Source organism: Pinus tabuliformis, chromosome 5_2 (assembly GCF_031772625.1).
Source record: "Pinus tabuliformis cultivar Carrire ecotype Pingquan chromosome 5_2, CPIR1, whole genome shotgun sequence".
Classification (NCBI taxonomy): domain Eukaryota; kingdom Viridiplantae; phylum Streptophyta; class Pinopsida; order Pinales; family Pinaceae; genus Pinus; species Pinus tabuliformis.
The window spans coordinates 23,681,213-23,690,648 of NC_142306.1; the positions used below are offsets into that span (position 1 = coordinate 23,681,213).

General features: G+C 42.3%; 1 pseudogene; it reads right to left on the minus strand.

Annotated features, from left to right (window-relative positions):
• Positions 1 to 441: 441 nt before the first annotated feature.
• LOC149157428 (18S ribosomal RNA) lies at positions 442 to 2,253 on the minus strand (annotated as a pseudogene).
• Between the last annotated feature and the right edge of the window lie 7,183 nt (positions 2,254 to 9,436).

Here is a 9,436-nt window from a genome sequence, read left to right on the forward strand (position 1 = left end):
TCTCATCCAAGCAACACATAAACCACCGCCACCTTTTCGAGGGAAACAACTATGGAGGACAGATCCCTTGGCCCATGCCTTCCAATGAACAAAATACTGAGCACCGCCGCTATGAATGAGTCTAAATTTATCCATCATATTTCCCAAGCACCTCAACTGCAACAACCATGCCCCGCCAAGCAGATCGTCGGAGATGGATCCCAAGAAACAATCTTCTAAACCCCCTACAGAAACACATTAGGGGAAAGGAAAAAAAAGGATGGGTGAGACAAGCACAGGCATGCCTTGCAAGCACACATGAAAAAACAAGCGTGACCTCAGACAATAAACCAACAATATTCCCACAAAACACCAAACTTGCTCCCCTAGAGACACACCACACGGGTTGACATTACAATCGAAACCCACCCAACCTGAACCAAAAAGGAAAACCCCTGATATCAATTATCCTACCATAGGTTCACCCAAAATAACCTTGTTATTACTTCTCCTTCTTCTAAATGATAAGGTTCAATCAACTTCTCACGATGTCGACGACGAAGAATCACCATCGTCAATGCAATCTGAACACTTCACCGGATCATTCAATTAGTAGGAGTGACGGGTGGTGCATACAAAGGGAAGGGATTTAGTCAACATGATTTAATGACATGCACTTACTAGGAATTCCTCATTAAAGACCAATAATTGAAATGTTCTATCCCCATCATGATGAAATTTGAGAAGATTTCCCGATCCTCTCGAACCAGGAAGAAAAAATCGTTGGATGCATCAGTGTAGCGTGCATATGGCCCGAAACATCTAAGGGCATAACTAACTTGTTATTGCCTCAAACATCCATGGCCTAAATGGCCATAGTTCCTATAAGAAGTTGGTCTCAAAGGGAACCTCCATATAGCTAGTTAGCAGGCTAAGGTCTAGTTCATTATCAAAATTAACCAGACAAACTGCTCCACCAACTAAGAATGGCCATGCACCACCACCCATAGAATCAAGAAAGAGCTCTCAATTTGTCAATCCTTACTATGTCTGGACCTAATAAGTTTCCCTGTGTTGAGTCAAACTAAGCCGCACGATCCACTCTTGGTGGTGTCGTTCCATCAATTCCTTTAAGTTTAAGCCTTGCAACCATACTCCCCCCAGAAACCAAACACTCTAATTTTTCAGAAGGTGTTGGCAGAGTCCTTAGAGAAAGATCTGCCAATCCTTGGTTGACGTCAATTATGGTTGAGACTAGGACAGTATCTGATCATCTTCGAGCCCCCAACTTCCATTCTTGATTAATGAAAACATCCTTTGCAAATGATTTCGAAGTAGCATGTATTTCATAAATCCAAGAATTTCACCTCTACCATTCAAATACAAATGCCCACGATAGTTTTTATTATTCAATACTCCAATCCCGAAGGCAAACACAAGAGGACCAGGCTCCTATCATGTTATTCCATGCTAATTTATTCAGAGCATAAGCTTGCTTTGAGCACTCTATTTTTTTCAAAGTAATAGCATCGGAGCCGCGAACCAACCAATTAAGGGTAGCAAAATGCCACTAACAAAACGGATGGAAGGGCAAGTGCATACCGAGTAGGCAGACTGACCTTTACGACCCAAGATCCAACTATGAGCTTTTTAACTACAAGAACTTAAATATACGCTATTGGAGTTGGAATTACCATGGCTTCTGCCAGCATAATTTCCCTACAATTTATCCTCGCTAAGGGATTTAGATCGTACTGAGTCTAATTACCAGACTTGATGAGCCTAGTATTGTTATTTATTGTCACTACCTCCCCATGTCAGGATTGGGTAATTTCTGCGCCTCCTGCCTTCCTTGGATGTGGTAGCTGTTTCTCAGGCTCCCTCTCCAGAATTTACCCCTAATTCTTCGTCACCCATCACCACCATGATAGGCCTCTATTGTACCATCGAAAGTTGATAGGGCATAAATTTGAATGAAGCATCGCCAACGCAAGGGACATGTGATCTATCGAGTTACCATGATTCACCAAAGAAGTGGGCAAGCCCGCATCAACCTTTTATCTAAAAAATGCATCCCTTCCAAATAGTCAGGAATTGGTGCACATATTAGCTTTAGAATTACAATAGTTATCTGAGTAGTATGGTGCCATCAAAAAAACTATAACTGATTTAATGAGCCATCCAGAGTTTCACAGTTTGAATTAGTTCATACTTAGACATGCATGGCTTAATATTTGAGACAAGAATATGACTACTAGCAGGATCAACTTGGTAGACCTTCCCACTTTAAAGGGAATTTTTCCCATTCTCTTACCAAGAGCCAACCTGAACACCTATCAAGTCAAAGAGATATCAAAATATCATGTGAAAATTTTATACCTTACACCTCTTTCATCACAAGAAGGAAACACACACAACATGCCAAGGACATGGTGAAAATATGGGTAGAACTACTGAGTTAGAACACACCAAGGCCACTTCAGAGTTTGCAATCATGCCCCAAACAACAAGAAAACAAGAGATCACTCACCCACTCGTTTAGAAATGCCTCTAAAAACCTCCATGCCCCTCACCGAGGCCACCTAGGAGTCCACCCAGATAGCAGCAATGGTGGACCTCGATCTCCCGATCACCTGCAGGAGCCCCGATGCAAATGAAATAAATGGAGAATGACCAACCATGCAAACTCTATATTATAAATGAGCCCCAACCCTCCCCACCTTGCACTGAGCCCAACTAGGAGTCCACCCGGACAATAGCAATGGTGGACCTCAATCTCCCAATCGCCTACAGTAGCCTCGATGCAAAGGAAAAGGAAAGAAATAAAAATAGGATGACCAACCACAAATCATATCTTAGAGAGGCCATACAAACCTCCTCGCCCCACACCAATGCCACCTAGGAGTCCACCTGGACAACAGTAATAGTGGACCTTGATCAGATGATTACCTGTGGTAGCCTCGATGGAAAGGAGAAGGAAGGAAATAATATAAGACAAACTGAGCCTGCAACCTCCCTTAGAAATTCCCCCCAACCCTCATTGCCTCGCACAGAGGCCACCTTGGAGTCCACCCAGATAGTAGTAACGATGGACCTCGATTGCATGATCACCTATGGTAGCCTCAATGCAAAGGGAAAGGAAGGAAATAAAACAAGACTGACTAAGCCCATAACCTCTCTTAGAAATTTCGCATGACACTCACTGCCCCACACCGAGGCCGCCCAGGATTCCACTAGGATAGCAGCAATGGTGGACCTCGATCACTTGACCTCCATCGACAACAATGATGTGAAGGCAAAGGAATAAAGTAAATGAAAATTAGGAGGCTTTCTACACAATACAAGAACATATCAAAATAGGAGGAGGGATTGGGCAACTCCACACCCCACACACCCTATGTAAAGGTAACCTAGTAGATTGCCCACAACCTTACCAACTGAACAATAAATACTTTTCACCTACAGTGACCTCCATGTAGAGGAGGAAGGTTGAAGCATTCCACCTCAAAATCCTTATTCTAGATAGCCCCCACCATCGATATAGCAAACCTCCTCCCCATTGGACCATGATCACATATATAATTGAAACAAAAAATATCCTTAAATGTTCTGACTCAAAATTTCCTACTGCAAAAGTCTACCACGCATGCGAGATGCAAGGAAAAAGTTGACCACTCGATCAAACATATGGACAACCACATCTATCAAAACCTAAAATCCAATGCAACCACAGATGATGTGCACTTTGAGAGGAATGCCAACCCTTAACTTTACAATAAGGAGAACAACTCCTCACATCTTTGGACGGAAAAAGAAAGCGAGAGGGGGGGTAGGTGGTTTACAAATAAAACCCTTCGATGTTCCTTTGAAACGTATGCATCTCAACTGATAATGACAACATAGAAAGAGTACAAGCACAAGAAACCAAAAACATAAATAGTCGAACAATGAAGAGGCTAGCCATTATAGGGAGCCACACCACAAAAACCCATACAACTCTGAGAACTTAGGGTAGAATGGGAATTGTTCACATATGCATCCCAGGAAAAGCATGGCCAACATTACCGCTCATGTGCTACTAAGTGGGTATGGAGAGAAGATGAAAATCTACTACCCTACAAATGACCCAGGTCCATTCTTCAAGCAAACCCAAAAAGCAATTCAATTACCAACCCACCTTTCACACGAAAAGAAAACCCCTCCCCACCAAATAGGGAGGAAGTGAAAAATATAACGCAGAGCCAATTTCAATGGAGCCACACATGTCTTCCTAGCCCAATCAAAATTTTCTGTTCCCAACAACTGAGGGGCACAATAGTGACATAGGCACGAAGGTGTTTTGGGGTTTCCATCTGGGACCACAACAACGAAGGCACAAAGGAGCGTTGAGACAACTTATCATTTTTATCATTGGATGGGCACGAGGGATAGGGATGAGCATGGCCAACATTATTTCTCATGTGCTACTAAGTGGGGATGAAGAGAAGATGAAATTGGCCACCCTACAAATGAACCAAGGCTATCATTCATGAAATCAACTCAATTACCAACCCACCTTTCACATGAAAATGAAACCTACCACTTGTATCATGTGGATGGGCACGAGGGACCAGGACGAGGTAGGAAGCCACACCAAAAAAACCGATACAACTCCAATAACTTAGAGAGAAAAAGGGGAATTTTTCACATATGCCTCCTAGGACAAGCAAGGCCAACATTACCTCTCATGTGCTACCGAATGGGGATGGAGAGAAGATGAAAATTGGCCACCCTACAAATGAACCAACGCTATTCTTCAGGCAAACCCAAAAACACAACTCAATTATCAAACCACCTTTCTCACGAAAAGAAAACCTATCACTTGTATCATTTGGATGGGCACAAGGGACCAGGACGCACCAGGGAACCATAACAGAACAACCCATACAATTCCAAGGACTTAGAGAGCAGAAGGAGAATTGTTCACATATGCCTCTTGTGATGAGCATGGATAAGATTACTACTCATGTGCTAGCAAGTGGGGATGAAGAGAAGATGAAAATCAACCACCCTATAAATGACCCATCACCATTCTTCAGGTGAAACCAGAAAAACAACTCAATTAAAAACCCACCTTTCACATGAAAATCGAACCTATCACTTGTATCATTTGGATGGGCACGAGGGACCAGACAAGCCAGGGAGCCATACCACAACAACCCATACAACTCCAAGAGCTTAGATATAAGAAGGGGAACTGTTCACATATGCCTCCATGGACGAGCATGGTGAACATTACCACTCATGTGCTACCGAGTGGGGATGGAGAGAAGATGAAAATCAGCCACCCTACAAATGACCCAAGGCCATCCTTCAGGCAGACCCAAAAACCCAACTCAATTACCAACCCACCTTTCACATGAAAAGCTGACTGAGGGAGCAAGACCAACATGGGCAACATTACTGCTCATGTGCTACCAAGTGGGGATGCAGAGAAGATGAAAATCGGCCACCCTACAAATGACCCAATGCCATCCTTTAGGTAGACCCAGAAAAACATCTAAATTACCAGCCCACTTTTCACATGAAAATGAAACCCCTCCAGACTTGCCCAAACGAGTTTACATGGGCACCCTCACATGATCTGACCTATCACACCCCCTCCCTAGTGATACTCTTCCAACCGCATGAAGGGGGCTATGGCACCATTGCTCATTATTCATTTTAACAATACTCACAAGTGTGGACTATGCCTAACTTTCTCACTTAGTTTATTTTTCAACTTTCCAAGTATTATCTTCATTTAGCACAACGGAAACATTCATAACATGTTCATCATCATTATCATTTTTAACATAAGTGCACAATGGATAACAAACTAGGAGGGGCAACTCCCTACAATATGAGTCTTCCCAATAATAATGACAATATCGGAATTTTCCATAAACCTACAACTTGAGAGGAACCCAAGGTTCCAACTCTCAAAATATACAAATTTACAAGTCGGTCTACACCATCGTGCAACCTCGCCCTTTCAGCGAGCATAGTTTCCCATGGGCCACCTCCACAATTCACCTTTGTTTAGCTTCATTTGGACTGCCCATTGTTCAACTGCCTCGTGCAATGCTCCCCAGTCTTATCGCCCTCCCAGCGCACACCCCACAGCTCATCTACACTATGTCAACCTCCAAATCTATTCGAACCACTAGACCAACCATTTTTTCATTCAACTCATGGGTGCACCTGCCCAGATCACCAAACCATTGAGTAGACCAACTCGCAGGTCGCCCGTTCCGTCACCTAGAGCGCTCCTACCCGAGCTCACCCAAAAATCTGTGTCAACCACGTGACTCGTTGTCACCCGTTTTGCCACCCCAAGCGCTCCTATCCAACTCGTCGAACGGTCGTATTGACCACCTCATGGGTCACCTTTTTTATCACCCAGAGTGCCTCTGCCCGAAATAGCTGAGTCACATCTATGCATACCCCACAGTTACCTTGTCACATTTTCCATGTGTGCCCTCCCTGCATTCGGCATGTGACTTGACCTGCGGTCTCACCCATCGCCTGAGCTGTGGTGTCGCCCGCTGCTTGATCTGCAGCCTTAACCCATTAGCTCGCACTACAGCCTTGCTACATGTAGTGTCACCGAAATGATTTAACCTCAGCTCTATGCTTCAGCCAAACCACCACCTTCACTTCACCCTTCACCTGTTTCTCAACAAGTTTGCACCTTTCTAGCTTATTCACTTGGACATTTTTCTTGATCAACTCGATTTCTTTCTCCACCATTCCTCCGTTAATATATATGGTAGCCTAACCTTCTGTTGGGGCTCTGACTTTCCAAGCCAACCAACTGTTTGGTTAATTCGGCAATTTCCAACATTGAACTATGGTGTGGGATCCCATGTGTGGGATAACCCTCCTATATAAACTTGCCACCCTTGCCACATAGTCATTTTCACATTCGACCTTCGTGCAACCGCTCCTTGGCTCATTCGGTTAGCTCGTCGTGTCTTGCGGGTAGACCCTTGGCTCGCTAGTTAAGCACACCCAATGATGAGCCTCATAAATGGGTAATTATATGGGCTCATTTTACCTCCTAACCTAGTCAAATCAACCATTCGCTTAACTTATTGTATTGTTTTATGATTATATTTATGCTTATGGAGTGAGTTGAGTTAGTTATGATGCCCTGTGGTCTAACATGTGTTTAATGTATATTATTGATGAATTTCGAGGTCAAAGTCAAGGATCTAGTGGAAAAATGGTAGCAATAACTTGAATTGGACAAAGGAGAGGACTTACAAGAGGGAATCCCCCTCATTTATTACTCCTCACTTCGAATTCTCCTTCATTCAGCTCGGAGTAGAAGTAGCCGAATCATGCACTAGAAGGCAACCAAGAAAATGGAGGATGACTGATGATTATCTCGAGTTTTGGGAGCCAAGCCTCCCTGATTTTAAGGAAGCTATTGGTAGCTTCATTTTATAAGTAGAGAGGCCTAGGGCCTCACTAGGGTCGGATTTTTGTTGGATTTTGGCTTATGTAAACTCCGCTCAACATCAAGCTTATTATTTTGTGACAGTTTCATGTAATCCTGCTATTGTTTTGGAAATAAAGATGGAATCCTTTTTGAGCTAGCACTAAGTTACCTCAGAGGGCTCAAGCTCTTGGTTTAGGGCCAAATCCAAGCAGCCAATCCCCTTTTTACTTGTATTTTTATGTTTTATTTCAGTTTGTAGATCAGGTTGTTGTTAGATGTATTTCTTTTATGGTTAAGAATAGGTTTCTTTTGATGATTCAGTAGTTTGATTCCATTTGTGCCTTATATAGCAAGTTAAGCAGTGATAAAGAGAAGATTCAAAAGGATAGCAATAGTGCCTTGGCCTCTCTTCCTCCCTTTGGGACCATGATTTGAGGCAAAGAGCCTCTTGCTACCCCAAAAACACAGATTTTCCTCCTTCATAGGACTTATATTGTTTGCATCTTTTTAGTAGGCTAATAGTATAGCTTTTCTTTACTTTAGATCTTCTTCATCATGCTCACTTCTTGATTTACAATAGTTTTATTTCATGCTTACCTTTCTTGCAGCATTTCCTTTCATAGATCTTAATTTAGACTAGTTTGATGCAAAACCCTGTTTTTCTAGATACTCATTTCATTGCTTGCTTGATCTTATTAGTTTACTGCCAATTCTTTTGTAGTATATCTCTTCTTGTAGTAGGCAAACTTATCATCCATCACATCCTCCATCTGATCGATGCCCTACAGGTTGCCCAAACCTCACCTCAATTCTGCCTTAGTTTCCTGCATTTTCCATAGAACTTCTTCCTCTCTCCTTGAGAATACCCAATCATCTTCCTCTCTCCTGGTGATTGTTGGTAGACCCTAGGCACCCTAACACCTCATCCAAACATTCATCCACATTTCTCACCCACTCTCACACCCTCAAAACAATGAAAACAGCTCTCGGCCTCCTCTTGTAGGCGTCTTGTAGTAGCCCTATTTTCCTCCTATAGATTTCCTGTGTCCTCCTGTATATTTTTTTGTAGGATTTATTTTGAAGTCTGAGTGTGGGAAAAGCTTCTGGAAGGCCACCTAAGACCTCCTAGGACCCATCCACACCATTCTACATCTTGTCAAGTCCCAAAACCACCCGCCAACACCACCTATTCGCTGCCACATTCACACACAATAGATTACGTGCATGTCAAATCCACATAAAAATACATAAAATTCCACAAAGATGTTTTTTTGCTTATTTACTTCCAGAAATAGCTTAGTTAGATGTTGTTTACTTCCTTGAGTAGGTAATGGAATTCCTTTAATGGTTTTCATAGTTCTTTCTACAAAAGTAGGATTAGTTGGTTAATTAGGGTTTACTAGGTTTGCTTTACATTTCAGTCTTTCTCCTTTCTCTAGTTAGAGTAGCATATGTAGAGTAATATTTCTTTCATTTCATCACATATAGAGCTTCTTCTGGAATCCATAGAAGTTGACTTGAGCTCCTAGTGATCTTGTGCTGGCTGACCAAGTGACAACCTGCAGTGAGAACTAGTACTTGTGCATACAACACTGATGCTTCCAAGTTTGTTACAAACTACTGGGTTGATAAGAGTAAAGTAGGTGGCCTAGGAGTTGCAGCATTATTGCTGCAATATTGGTGCTCACCACTTTTTGGAGCCATTTCCAGGGAAGTGTCAGATTATTTTGCGATTACTTCTTTCTTCTATTTTCTATTGCAACATTCTGCTAATAGTTTATTTCAGCAAAAGTAGACTAGTCATTTCTCTTCTTTCAAGTTTTGCATTTCCTTGCTTTCCTCTTCAATTCTACAAATTTCATTTAAGCAAAAGTAGACTAGTCATTCCTTTTCTTTCAATTTCTGCATTTCCTTGCTTTCCTCTTCAATTCTGCAAATTTCTATTCAGCAAGTTCATTTCAGCTAGTTGCAATTTTCTTTGTTCAATCAATT